The sequence below is a fragment of the Strix aluco genome, chromosome 8 (assembly GCF_031877795.1).
Source record: "Strix aluco isolate bStrAlu1 chromosome 8, bStrAlu1.hap1, whole genome shotgun sequence".
Lineage (NCBI taxonomy): Eukaryota > Metazoa > Chordata > Aves > Strigiformes > Strigidae > Strix > Strix aluco.
The window spans coordinates 14429771-14442039 of NC_133938.1; positions in this window are offsets into that span (position 1 = coordinate 14429771).

Below are 12269 nucleotides of genomic sequence, written 5' to 3' on the forward strand. Positions count from 1 at the left end.
GAGTCTCTGCTCTGGCACACCTCCCCACCTTCCTCCTCCATTCTTCCACTGACCTCGGTGTCCTCACAACTCCAACTCTTCTTCCTGGGTTCCCCTCCTTAAATATGTTATCACAGAGGCGCAGCTAATTGGCCCAGCCTTGATGCAAAAGCAGGTCTGACTTGGATCTGGGGGAGCTTCGAGAAGCTTCTTACAGGGCCTCACTGCTGTAGCCCCCTCCCCTGTTACCAAAAACCCCACCACTCACTCAAACCAGGACATCCCTAAAGCCTTCCTGGATCCATCTTTGCAAAATGCATTTTATAAACATGTAACCTGCATAGTTTAAATTCTGTTTTAAATAGTAGACGTAAACCTTGTGATAAACAGACTGAAACAAATAATTTATGCCAAGAAAAAACCCTGGCAGCTAAGATGGGAATTTTGATCTTTTATAAGATTGGCAAGGGAGTTGCAATAGTTAGTGGAGTAATTTGTTTATAGATGTCTGATTTGAGGAACCAACTCTTGTGTGAATGCAGCCTGCTGTGGAGGGATTCCTGCTTAGGCTGTGAGTTACAGATACATTTTACAATGCAGGGGGACTGCCAGGACCCTTGCTCGCACTAGTTCAAGAAGGTGAGACATCAAACTCGAGAAATCAAATTTTGCTGAGACAGAGACTTTTGTAGGTAAGCAGCAGGTGCATAGAGGCCCACTGTACTTCAAAAGCAGATGGAACAGGCTGTATAGATAGACACAGCAACTTAGCTACCAGCACTCAGAAAACAGTCACATAAAGTAGAGGACAGCCCCAGGCAGCCACAAAGGTTTATGTATCTCACAGACCTGGGGAAAAGTAGAAGATCCATGGCTGTTTCTACACTGTTGGGCATGCCATGTGGTGGGCTCAGAGGGGATACTGCTTTGCTTGGGGGTCTTCTGTTGCCTTTTGGAGCAGGTTTATGGCTGAGCGCCACATCTGCTTTTCCCTGCTAAGGGAGCCAGATTAATTTCTTTGGGCTCATGCCACATTGTAAGCAAGAGGTAGGTAATGCAAATGTAAACTGTGCATGAGGAAGTTAAAAAAGAAGGCATCATCTCTATTATTGAGAAATCATTTTGTAGCAGAGGAGTTATAAAAAAAGATGGTGGAACAGTTGCATGAGGAAGGTAGGCAACTCCCTTTCCACCAGTGATGTTTAAGGAAAACAGCTTCTGGGTATTAGTTTCCAGAATAGAAGAATTAAACCATGTTGTCATTTGGGCTGTGTTTTTTGCAGTGAAAACTAAATGAATAGTATAACTAGTGAAAACAGACTTAGTTTAAATATATGCATTGCTGGGTATTCCAAGAAAGGATTCATAGAATTCAAAGAACTTAATAACAACCAGAGAGAACAATTTGCAATAAGTGGAACAAATAGAAAATAATGAAAGCAAACTGGATTCAGTCTAATCCACTGAAACTAAATTCTTAGCTGAGTACATGATAATGGAAATAATTAAAATTGCTGATTGTTTGGGGGACAAGAAAATAGCAATGAAGAATACTGATCTGAAGGATGGGAGAAACAGATGTTTTTGCAAATATTGTGTGTGTTAGGCTTTGTGAGAGTACAGAAGTGGCACCATATTTGAATATAAATAAAATATCTATCATAAGCAGTGTTTCAAGGTTTTTCCATGGCTTTTGCTGTCCTGTTAGTCAATTTAGTGATAAATTTATCCTTGGGCGTACTTTTTGCCTTCTCTGTCACAGTGCATCAATTATACTTCACACTGTACAGTGACACTGGCCTGCGACATTGTTTTATGCCTTATTCTGTTATTATTTATCAATAAAATCCTCTAAAACACATTTTAGAGAAAAAACAACTTTAATACATTTAACCATGAGTTCTCATTCATGGTGACTTTTAATGTCCTATATTAGTCACTGCTAAGGACAATGTTAGGTTGTAGAACTCCAATGTCTTTTCCCTCCATTCTGCACAGATTCAGTCATTGTATCTTCAAAATCCACAGTGTGTGTCAGCTCATGCTCAAGAAGGCAGCAGTGACAGAGAATTGAGATGCACTGCCTTTTTACATTCTTTATCAGCCTTGCCTGGGAGAAAGAATATTCTTTACTGCAGTCCAGTAGCTGTAAAAGCACAATTGAGTATTCAGTAAGCATCTAACTAACATTATTTATGAAAAAATAATTCAAAGAATGCCTACAAGAGGACAGTGTTCAGCAGGAAGGCTAAGGGTCAGAAAGCTTGGGTCATGTAAGTGATTCTGCCATCTACTGTTCTACTGATACCTTCTATTTCTGTGTTAGGTTCCTGACATCTGGATGAGTATGAGGGAAATTACTCTGAAGATATATGTTGTGACAGATCATTATTGCCATCAGTATATGACTTAGATAGGAACACTGCAAACCAGCTCTTTTGTCAGCTGAAACATATTTTATCCCTGCAAGCTGACTTCTCAATCCATCTCTTATTCTTCTACTGTTTGGATGGAGAAGTGTTTTCTTACTTGTAAAATACAATCAAATAAGGTATTGGTAAAAATATTACCTGATCTGTTCCTCTTTACTCCAGGGGAAGCATGGGTGAATTCATTTATCAGAGTATAGATCATGGTTTTCTGAAAACAACATTTACATGGAAATTGTTAGGAGAAAAACCTTCCCCATTCCAATGTAGAAATTCCATCCTCTGTAATCTAAAGATCTCCAAGGATGTCCTTCTCTCTCCAGAGAAAGAAACGCCTGGGAAGTGATCTTAACTGGTCTCTATTTTGGTAACATATAGATCCCTAACATTAATAAATATCAGTGAAGAGCCATGAAAATGATTGATGGACTGGGACATCTGATATATGAAGAGACACTGAGAGCTGGGTCTGCTCACTCTGGAGAAGAGATGGCTCAGGGGGATCTAACCAATATGTATAAATACCTGATGGGAGGGAGTAAAGAATTTGTGGCCAGACTCTTCTTAGCAGTGCCAAATGACAGGACAAAAGGTGATGGGCATGAATTGAAATACTGGAAATTCTATTCAAACATAAGAAAAATCCTTTTTTTCCTGTGCAGGAACAAGTTCCCCAGAAAGGGTTAGGAGTCTCCATCCTTGCACATATTCAAAATCCAACTGACCATGCCCTGAGCAACCTGCTCTAGCTTTGGGCAGGTATTTGCACTAGGTGATCTCCCTGCCCACTTCAACTATCCAGAGGCCAGAGTTTACCATGCATTTTTTAAAGCCTCCCAGAATTTTCCTAGGTGAAAAAAATTAGATTTGTTGCAGCAGTAGATTTTTTCTGGATGCTTGATGATCTTTACCCTAATCAGGTCCTCAAATTCATCATGATAGACAAAGATAGCACATTAATATCCTTTTCTTAGACATAATAGCATCTCCTAAAAGAACATATTTATCAAATACTATTTGGGGATACCAACTCTCTTCAGTGAAAAGACACACAAAATCTGGTAGAAGATGATGAATTTTGCTTATGATACATAAATAGATGTATTGCCTTTTTAATATTAAAACAGGAAAAAAAACATTCTTCCTTTGCCAGAGAACGCATGAGCTGTCTTGAGGGAACCACTCAGAGACCTGCTGTGACCTACTCAGAGACAAAGGATGGTAAGTTTCTTCTTCATTCCCACAAGGCAAGAAAGGATGAGAGTGAGACTGAAAGACAAGGTGTCAAAATTTGCTATCACAAGAACAGGAGATAACTGAACAGTCTGAAACCTGATACCCTAATGTGTCAGCTTCTATGGGATGTGTTACAGACTCAGCTTGCAGAAAGCTGTTTATCCTTTTATTTTAAATACTGCAACAGTAGCAGCAAGGCTAATTCATCACATTTACATACGGCAACAAAAGAGACCAATGGTGCTGGGAAAATGATATTGGTCTAGAGCATTCAGAAAACAACTGGTGATTGGCACAGTGGCCATACTGTGTGCAAGACCATACAGATTCCCTGGCAAGAACATACATAAGAGATCCCTTCTTTGGAACTTGACCTTGGGCAGCACCTATCTGCATCAGATGGAGTCAAGATCTGTAAATAAAAGTTTGTTTTGCTCTGTTTTTGCAAAATAATCTAAGGTCCATGGATAAGGCTGCTATACTTGCATAAACTGAGCATCACTGTGAGAATATTCTTCAACACAGTATTGAAGTTTGACCCTGACTGTCTCCTTTGTACTGTGCCATCAGTGCCAAGAGAATGAAGAGCTATTTTAACAGGACAGCTGGAGATTTCTTTGATGTAGACAGTGATATGCCGCCCACAGTCATTGGGAACATTACAGGGTGGGCCCAAAAGAAAGGCTTTGGGTAGGCACAGAGTGAACTATGCTGGTATAGCACAGCAGGCTCATAAGGATCTCTGCCATGCAGCATACTTTAAAAGATCCCTTACCTTCCCTATGTGTTTTAGGGATCATCTTCATCTGAAGCAAGGATTTTGGGGAAAGTCAGCACGAAGCCCACTTTTTTTCCTTCTTTGACCATGCACTTAATACATTATGGTTAGATCATTATCATCCATTCACATGAGTTTTCTATGCAGGTACTGTACAAGATAATTAATGGACAATACTAATTCTGTTAGAAAACCTAGAGTACCCCAGTTGTCTGAAGAGGTCATATATGTCATTTTATAACATGTTCAGATGAAGTAATATTTTTTCTTATTTTATAGAGGTAAAACAATAAATCCTTCATGATTGTTGTTTAACACAATGTATAACTGTATCTTAGTGACAGGAAACAGTGGAAACAGCTAGTGGTAAAAATCTCCTCCTCCAAGCTTTTTTATTTCTGTTAAATTTTAAGACGGGATCCCTGCTCTGTCTTTTTCAACAAATGAGTCCCATAAGACTACTGGGTAAAGCAGTTCAAACAGAATGATGTAATATGCAGGATGTTTGCAGACATAGGTTCAATATGACTACATTGTTCCTTATTTATAAACATGTCACTTTTTACTGGCAGAGCTTCACACATTTTTGATGATGAGAGCTGCTCTTTCCTTGGCAAAGCAACACAAATTCATTACACCAGCGTCACAAGATTTCAGTGAATAGAACCATCTTTACATGACTCAAAGATAGGGGAGATTGAAGAGAGAAAGCAAGGAAAACTTCTCTGAAATAGAGGAAACTAACTGTGAAAGACATGGATTTAGGAGGAAATGGGAAATGTATATTTTCTGTGCTGTATTGTCTGATTTTGGAAAGAGTCAGAATTCTCTTGTGGGTTTGTCTCTGATCCCTTCAAATTATTTTGATGTATACTTGTATGCTTAAAATTATTTCTCCTCCCTTTTATTGTGCTGTCACGTTAGTGGATTCATGTGTCACTTTCTATTTTCATTACAATTTCTGTCAGGAACATGAAAAACCCAAATGTCTTAGTAATTTGTAAACTACCACAACGTACTCTCTTTGGCTTGACCTTGTCATTATTGTATAACTTAATTGGCCAGCTATTCCACTTCTTTTCCTTTTCATAGCCTTATTATAGTGGAAAATGAGAAGAGACTTGTCATTGACCAGTCAATCAAAAATACACACCATTTAGAGATGAAAATAACAACCTCTCAATTAATTTCATAGAATTAACACTCATTATGATAAAAGTCTCCTGAGATAAAGATTGAGATCAGGACTAATAAGCAGACATTTAGCCATTCCTTTGACAAAGCCTATAATAAAATTAGGAAATAGAACAGTTTAATTCAATCACAAAATTGCAGTCCCATAGTTTCCCCTCAGACTAGAAGATATTTAAGAGACCTGCATTTTTCTCTGTAAAAAGAGTCAGAGTACATCACATTTTGCCAGTTCTGTTGGTTGAAGTGTAGATCTGGCTGTAATTTCAAAAAATGTCTTTCCCAAGATACTTGATGACATTTTCACATTTTGGACTACCTCTCTGATGGGAAGCATAATCATTTCACTATTACACTGTTATTTCTTGCAATGGTTTTAGTTCTTCTCACACAGTTTCTATCTTTGGATAGAGTAATTTTAAACTTGTCAAGGAAAGGACAGTCTTTTCTTTTTTTAACTAGTGCCCATAGGGTTCACAACAAGATACTCCATGCTCTATCACAACAATAGCAATAATACAAAAGAAATAAAATAAGGAATAGACATGACAGAAACCTCTGCTCCAGAACTGGCCATAAATCAGTGAGATCTGGAGAGGAGGAAGACACTGGGGAAGGCTGCTTTATTATTACTATGGGAAAATCAGACACTACTCATTTAGTACCTGATTTAAGGTAACACAGGCTTCAAAATGAAAAACTATTCAAGACAAGCTTTTTATTTCAGTGAAAAGGAGCACTGTTATCACAGAATCAGTGGTTATGACAAAAAAGCATAGTCACATATAGTTATGAATATTTGTTGGTCCAGTATCCTGGACAAATGTTTAAGATGAAGTATTTTAGCTCATTGTATAAAGACTGCATCTCTAAGATTAATAGTTAAAATCAATTATACATTACTATTATTCAGTTAACTTTTTCCCTAGTAACTTAAATTGAGACAGCTTTCTCTCCTGCCTTGTAAAAAAAAACTCTATCCACAGATCCTTCCCAAGATAATCACCAACACTTCACCTACTTTTCTCTGGTCTTCAGAGGCTACCTCTGCAGAAATCCATGAGCAAGAAAGAGGAAATGGATGCAGTTTTGAAAGAAGTCAGCTGACCATGCCAGTTGCCTGATGGACAACAGACTAGAGGACCCAGGATAGGGAAACTCTGATCAGGTAGAAATTACCTTTCTTTCCCCTTCTTTTTATTTCAGGTCAAAGAACACAGATTTGAAATGAGAGCGTGGCCTTTGGAAAATAAGCACCTAAACCTTTCTGTCATATACTACAGTAGTTCAAGATTATTAGGTTGCACATTATTCTCTTTCTCACTTGAACAAATCAACTTACTGCTTGACAAATAAGCACATAATGCAAAATGCCAACTTACAGATTGGTATCATTAAGAGAGAGCATGGTTTTATTGGCGAGGGACCATATTTTGCCTACATTGCAGATCTCAGGGCAAAAAGCTTTGTTTATACAGGATATGTGATCCATTACATCTGGTACAGTACAAAGAAACTACAGATATGGTCAAATAGGACTGAAATGAAAGTGTAAGTATTTGGATTGTCATGCCCATACCACAAACAAAACTGTCTGATTCTTCACAGGCATGTCAGAATTGGAAATTGATTTGTTATAATAGATGTATAACAGAGAAAATTTAAAACCATTTTAAACAGAAAAGGTTTTTAATATCTTGAAATGCAAAAGTCTCCAGTGCTCTGCATCTAGAAGTTTTAAATAATTAGCCAGTTTTCTTTATGGTGCTGAGGACACATACAAAAATTAAAATCTCATTGATTAAACTTATTAAGGTTGCATTCCAGAAATCTAACAATAATTTAATGGAAATATAAGGAAAATCTGCCTTTAATATAGAGGTTCTATAGCTGTTTTGAAGATTGCAATCAAAGGCTGCGAGGAGGAGGATTAAGTTAAGCTGCATCTTGAGTGTTGTCTCTTCCACTGTATTGGTATAGTATGGTTCTAATATAGAACATGGGGTCTACATTTAAATTATTCAGGATCTTTCTCATTAGAAAACCAAAAAGTCCATTTAAAAACTTGGTAAAATTTTTATGAAAGCCAGAGACCTACAATAACTTTGTGTTCCAAGGTAACAATCTTTTCCTCATCGTTCTTTTTCTCAATAGAAGCAAATTTAAAAATTTACATCTTTCAGCAGTGATGAGGCCCTGTAAGCAAACATAAGTATGCATAGCCCTGTTCCAGGTTGGACATCTGTCACTCAAATCACTGTCATGCCGCAAGCTACCCTGATACAATCAGAGGGAAAATGGAGTTAGTTAGATGGGTTTACAGGATGATGTCTGCATGAGTGACAGATGTTTGTGCTCTAGCAACATTATGTTTTATTATAGAACAATTGCTTCTAATAGCTTTTACATTTATGTTCAATGTGTTGCAAATTCACCTCCATATCTTTAAAAAAAAAGAAAAAGAAAAGAACAGAGAAATATTACAAATTTGTTCTTCCCCTCCCCCAGATAAACGCATTTTTTTCAATAGAAAGTAATTTGGGCAGCTGGTGAACTGTGGAGCTCACCAAGCTATGAGTTCTCAAACACACACAAACTGTGTCTTCATGGTTCAAGGAAGAACTGACATTACGCCCGAAAGGATTATCAATCACCGACTGCACAATATCATCTGTTGTAAATTGAGAGTCTGATTAATAACAGTGATTCAAGCATGGTCCTTGAAAATTGTGATCTTTATTGACTAACTGGACTGGTGACTTTCTCTTTTCATGTTGTTTGCACTCAATTTGTGCTGCTTTCAGTTACTGATACTGTATTACTATTTCTGTTATGATTGTTTTCCACATTATATAAAGTCAATAGTGAAGTGTCAGGTGAAGCAGGTAGATTTTTCATCAATTGTGTATAAGACTTGTTGCCCTACTTTTGATTTTCTTTCTCATTCATCAGCAATTGTACTGCACCTCTGTATTCTTCTCTTGTCATTGTGGGAATATCTAGAAAACAAGGGGAATATCTAACCCCGCTGGTAAAAACAGCCTTTGAAGTTGTTTACCTTTTTTACATTTCCATGTTTTTCCTAAAGTATAGAATCAATATTTTTGGAGGAGTTTTATTTTTAAAAAAGAACAGTTTCAGAAAGCTTGCTTTCCATATTAACATACAGTGTTGGTTTGAACTGGGATAGGGTTAATTTTCTTCATAGTAGCTAGTATGGCGCTGTGGTTTGGATTTGTGCTGAAAACAGTGTTCATAATTCAGGGATGTTTTTGTTATTGCTGAGCAGTGCTGACACAAAGTCAAGGCCTTTTCTGCTTCTCACACTACCCCACTGGTAAGTGAGCTGGGGATGCACAAGAAGTTGGGAGGGGACACAGCCGGGACAGCTGACCCCAACTGACCCCAGGTATATCCCACATCGTATGGTGTCATGCTCATCATATAAAGCTGGGGGAAGAAGGAAGCAGGGAATGTTCAGAGTTATGGCATTTTGTCTTCCCAAGTAACTGCTATGTGTGATGGAGTCCTGCTTTTCTGGAGATGGCTGAACACCTGCCTGCTGATGGGAAGTGGGGAATGCATTCCTTGTTTCACTTTGCTTGCATGTGCAGCTTTTGCTTTACCTGTTTTTATTTCAACACATGAGTTTTCTTACTTTTACCCTTCTGATTCTCTCCCCCATCCCAGTGAGGGGGAGTGAGTAAGTGGCTGGGTGGTGCTTAGTTGCCATCTGTGGTTAAGCCACGACACATACACATATCAATTATTTTTAACATGACTCCAATTACATTGAACTTTGTATATTTTTCAAGTAATAAAATCAACCTGTGGCTGAACAAAGGGAATTTGGTTTTCTATCCCTCAATCACCCATTATATTTTAAGAGCTCTTTAAAAAGAAATAGGTCCAACTTAGCCTGTTTGGGGTTTCTGTTGTTGTTTTTAACTTAGTAAGTTCTCTTTTTAACTCATTCATCTTCATGATATGCACCACCAAATTTCTCTCTTGATTGGCATGGATGAACTAGAGCTTGCGTGTTCACAGGTTTCCCAACAATTGTCTTTCACAAAACTGGCAGAACTGACCCTTTGCTCCTGAGGTAATACATTCAAAGTGTTTAACCTGTGAAGGATGTCATACACTCTGCAAAACCCCCTGTAATTATGAAAAGGGCAAGCTCATTTGTTAGATAGTGAGCAACAGTAAATCCATCCTGTAGATACTTTACTCTCTAGATCAGCCTCACAATAGCCCAATTGTGGAAGCTTCATTTTCTGTTGTGCTTCCTATCTTAAAAAGAGGATATCAGCTGAGTCTGTTATCTGACACTATATTCACCACCACATTTTTTAAATTAGTAAACATAGCAGCAAAACCTTGCAGTGCAAATCACCCCCAAACGAACCACTCAAACAAAAAAACCCCCAAACCTCATCTATTTTAGATTCATAATAATAAAATTAGTATTGACACATTCGGCACATTTTGGCAACCAGATGTCATGAATGACAATCAGCACCAGTACCTTGAAATTCTTTAAAAATTATGAGGAAAAGGTATGTTCCTCAAAAGAAATAAAGCAGATAGTGGAGCAGAAGCCAAAAGCCCATGCCATTTTTGCTAGAAGGTTAATAATGAGTGTCCATGAATGGCTTTTATGAACATAAAATTGATTTAGCATAGATCATCTCTGTTATGTTCAATTACTAGATATTTTTTTACTTGTAAGAACTGAAAGTCTCAAACTTCATTACAATTATTTGCAAATGAGACCTGCCTTTTTCTAGTCAGGCAAGTTATTTGATTGCTTAGGTGGTCTGAAAATGAAGACTGCTGGGAAGCAATGTCCTCACAATTGAGACTGCAATGTAATATCCTCAATTTTGCAATTGTTGTTGCTTTCTTGATGGACCGTGGTACTTCAAGGTAGGAGGAGCTGGGGTCTGTGCATGGCATCAGAATCACAAAGCTGTTCTACCCCACCTATTTGGCTGGATAGCCCCAGCACCCATGTCCTGAGGCTCTATCCTGGCATCCTATTTCTGCCCTCCTCCAGCCTTGACAGAGTACATCCCAAAAGCTCCAAGGCTGATGTTATGATGGATTAACTTTGGTCATATGTTTTTTTCTTTATTGAAATAGAAAACAAATACCTAAATCTGTACGATGTCTCTATTACTGTCCTCCTCTGATCTAATCAAAGCAAAGTCACTACACCAAAGCTTTAGAAACAGGGTTCTAGACTAAAATGCCTGTCAGTCTTCAGATGATGTTTTATAGCTTAGTGTTCAACCTCTTCTAGATCCATGGTTAGAAGACAAATGTTGACACTCCACTAACCAAAGTGCAAAGAATTTCACAAGAAAGCCACTACAAAGGCACATGTGGTACAAGACTACATAACAGAAGCCTGTAATTATTTAAGAAATACTGTTAAGGGAACTCTACCCACTGGGGACTCAGTTGTGGGCAGACTCTCCCAATATCTCAAGCTCCTCTGTGAAGCAGTGAAATAAAGAGGAGAGAGTAAAAAAAATGCCGAGTGCCTCATTGATTTGTAGAATCTACTGGGAGAACAGACAGGAGTCAAGTGATGTCTGGAAACTCCAGCAACTCTTTCAAAAGGTCTAACAAAGAATTTTGCTCTTTCAAAAATTCAGATCCATTCCCAGGAGACTAAAAGGAATATGTCTTCCTTGGAAGAGCACTTTCTTCAGGAGCAGGAAACCACCTGCACTGGAAAAACAGCAAAGTGAAATGCAGACCAAGACACTTTATGAGGAAGAACGTTCATCAAGCTGAAATTGTTAAAGATACATTCTCAAGAGTGGTACTTAAAAGAAGAGGACGTGAGGCCTAGAACCAAAATTGTTAAGAAACCTCAATAAGAGAGCAGGGTCATTTCTAGGAGAATATAATTTGCTGGAAACTATTTACAGATGTGTGGTATTTTGAGCAAAGTGTGAAATTCTATGGTGAACCCTGTAGCATCAGTGATTTAGGATTTGATTCAATGTCCCATTGAAGTCAGCAGGAGATTTCTGCTGCATCCAACGGGCTTTGCTTTGCACCCCCATGGAATGGAAAATTCAGAGTGTATTTTGTAGCCTAAGGTATGCAGTCAGGGGAGGAAAAGCACTGCATGCAACAAATCAACCTGCAACCAGGCCAGCTGCCACAGAAGAAAGAAAGGATATAGCCAGAGTGGCAGCAGGCAAAATATCAGGCATCTCTGGACAGACAAGCAGGTGGGCAACATCCAGGCAGAGTTACTGCCAACGGCTGGCCAAGGACCACCAGCCAACATCACAGACTCCAGAAGCAGAGCAGCAGAGGCATGGATAAATGAACAAACTAATGCACTTTAATGCAAGCAGCCACGTACTACCTAGCATGACAAATCAAGAGAGTTGGGGTCTATTCTGGCAAGATAAAGGTTGAGGATGACTGGATCTGTCCTGCTCCAGGTGGCATCCTGCGTAGTACACTCAAGGCCAGAGTATTTTAAGTCCATAGCAGACTGGTTTAACAAAGCCATGTCTTCTATCCCTTTCTGAAATGTTAATGGTTAAGCTGGTATTGCACAAAAGTTCCCAGTCGTGTATTGCCACTTGGGTGCTCACTTTTAACTCAAGGCAGCTGCTCGTATCTGC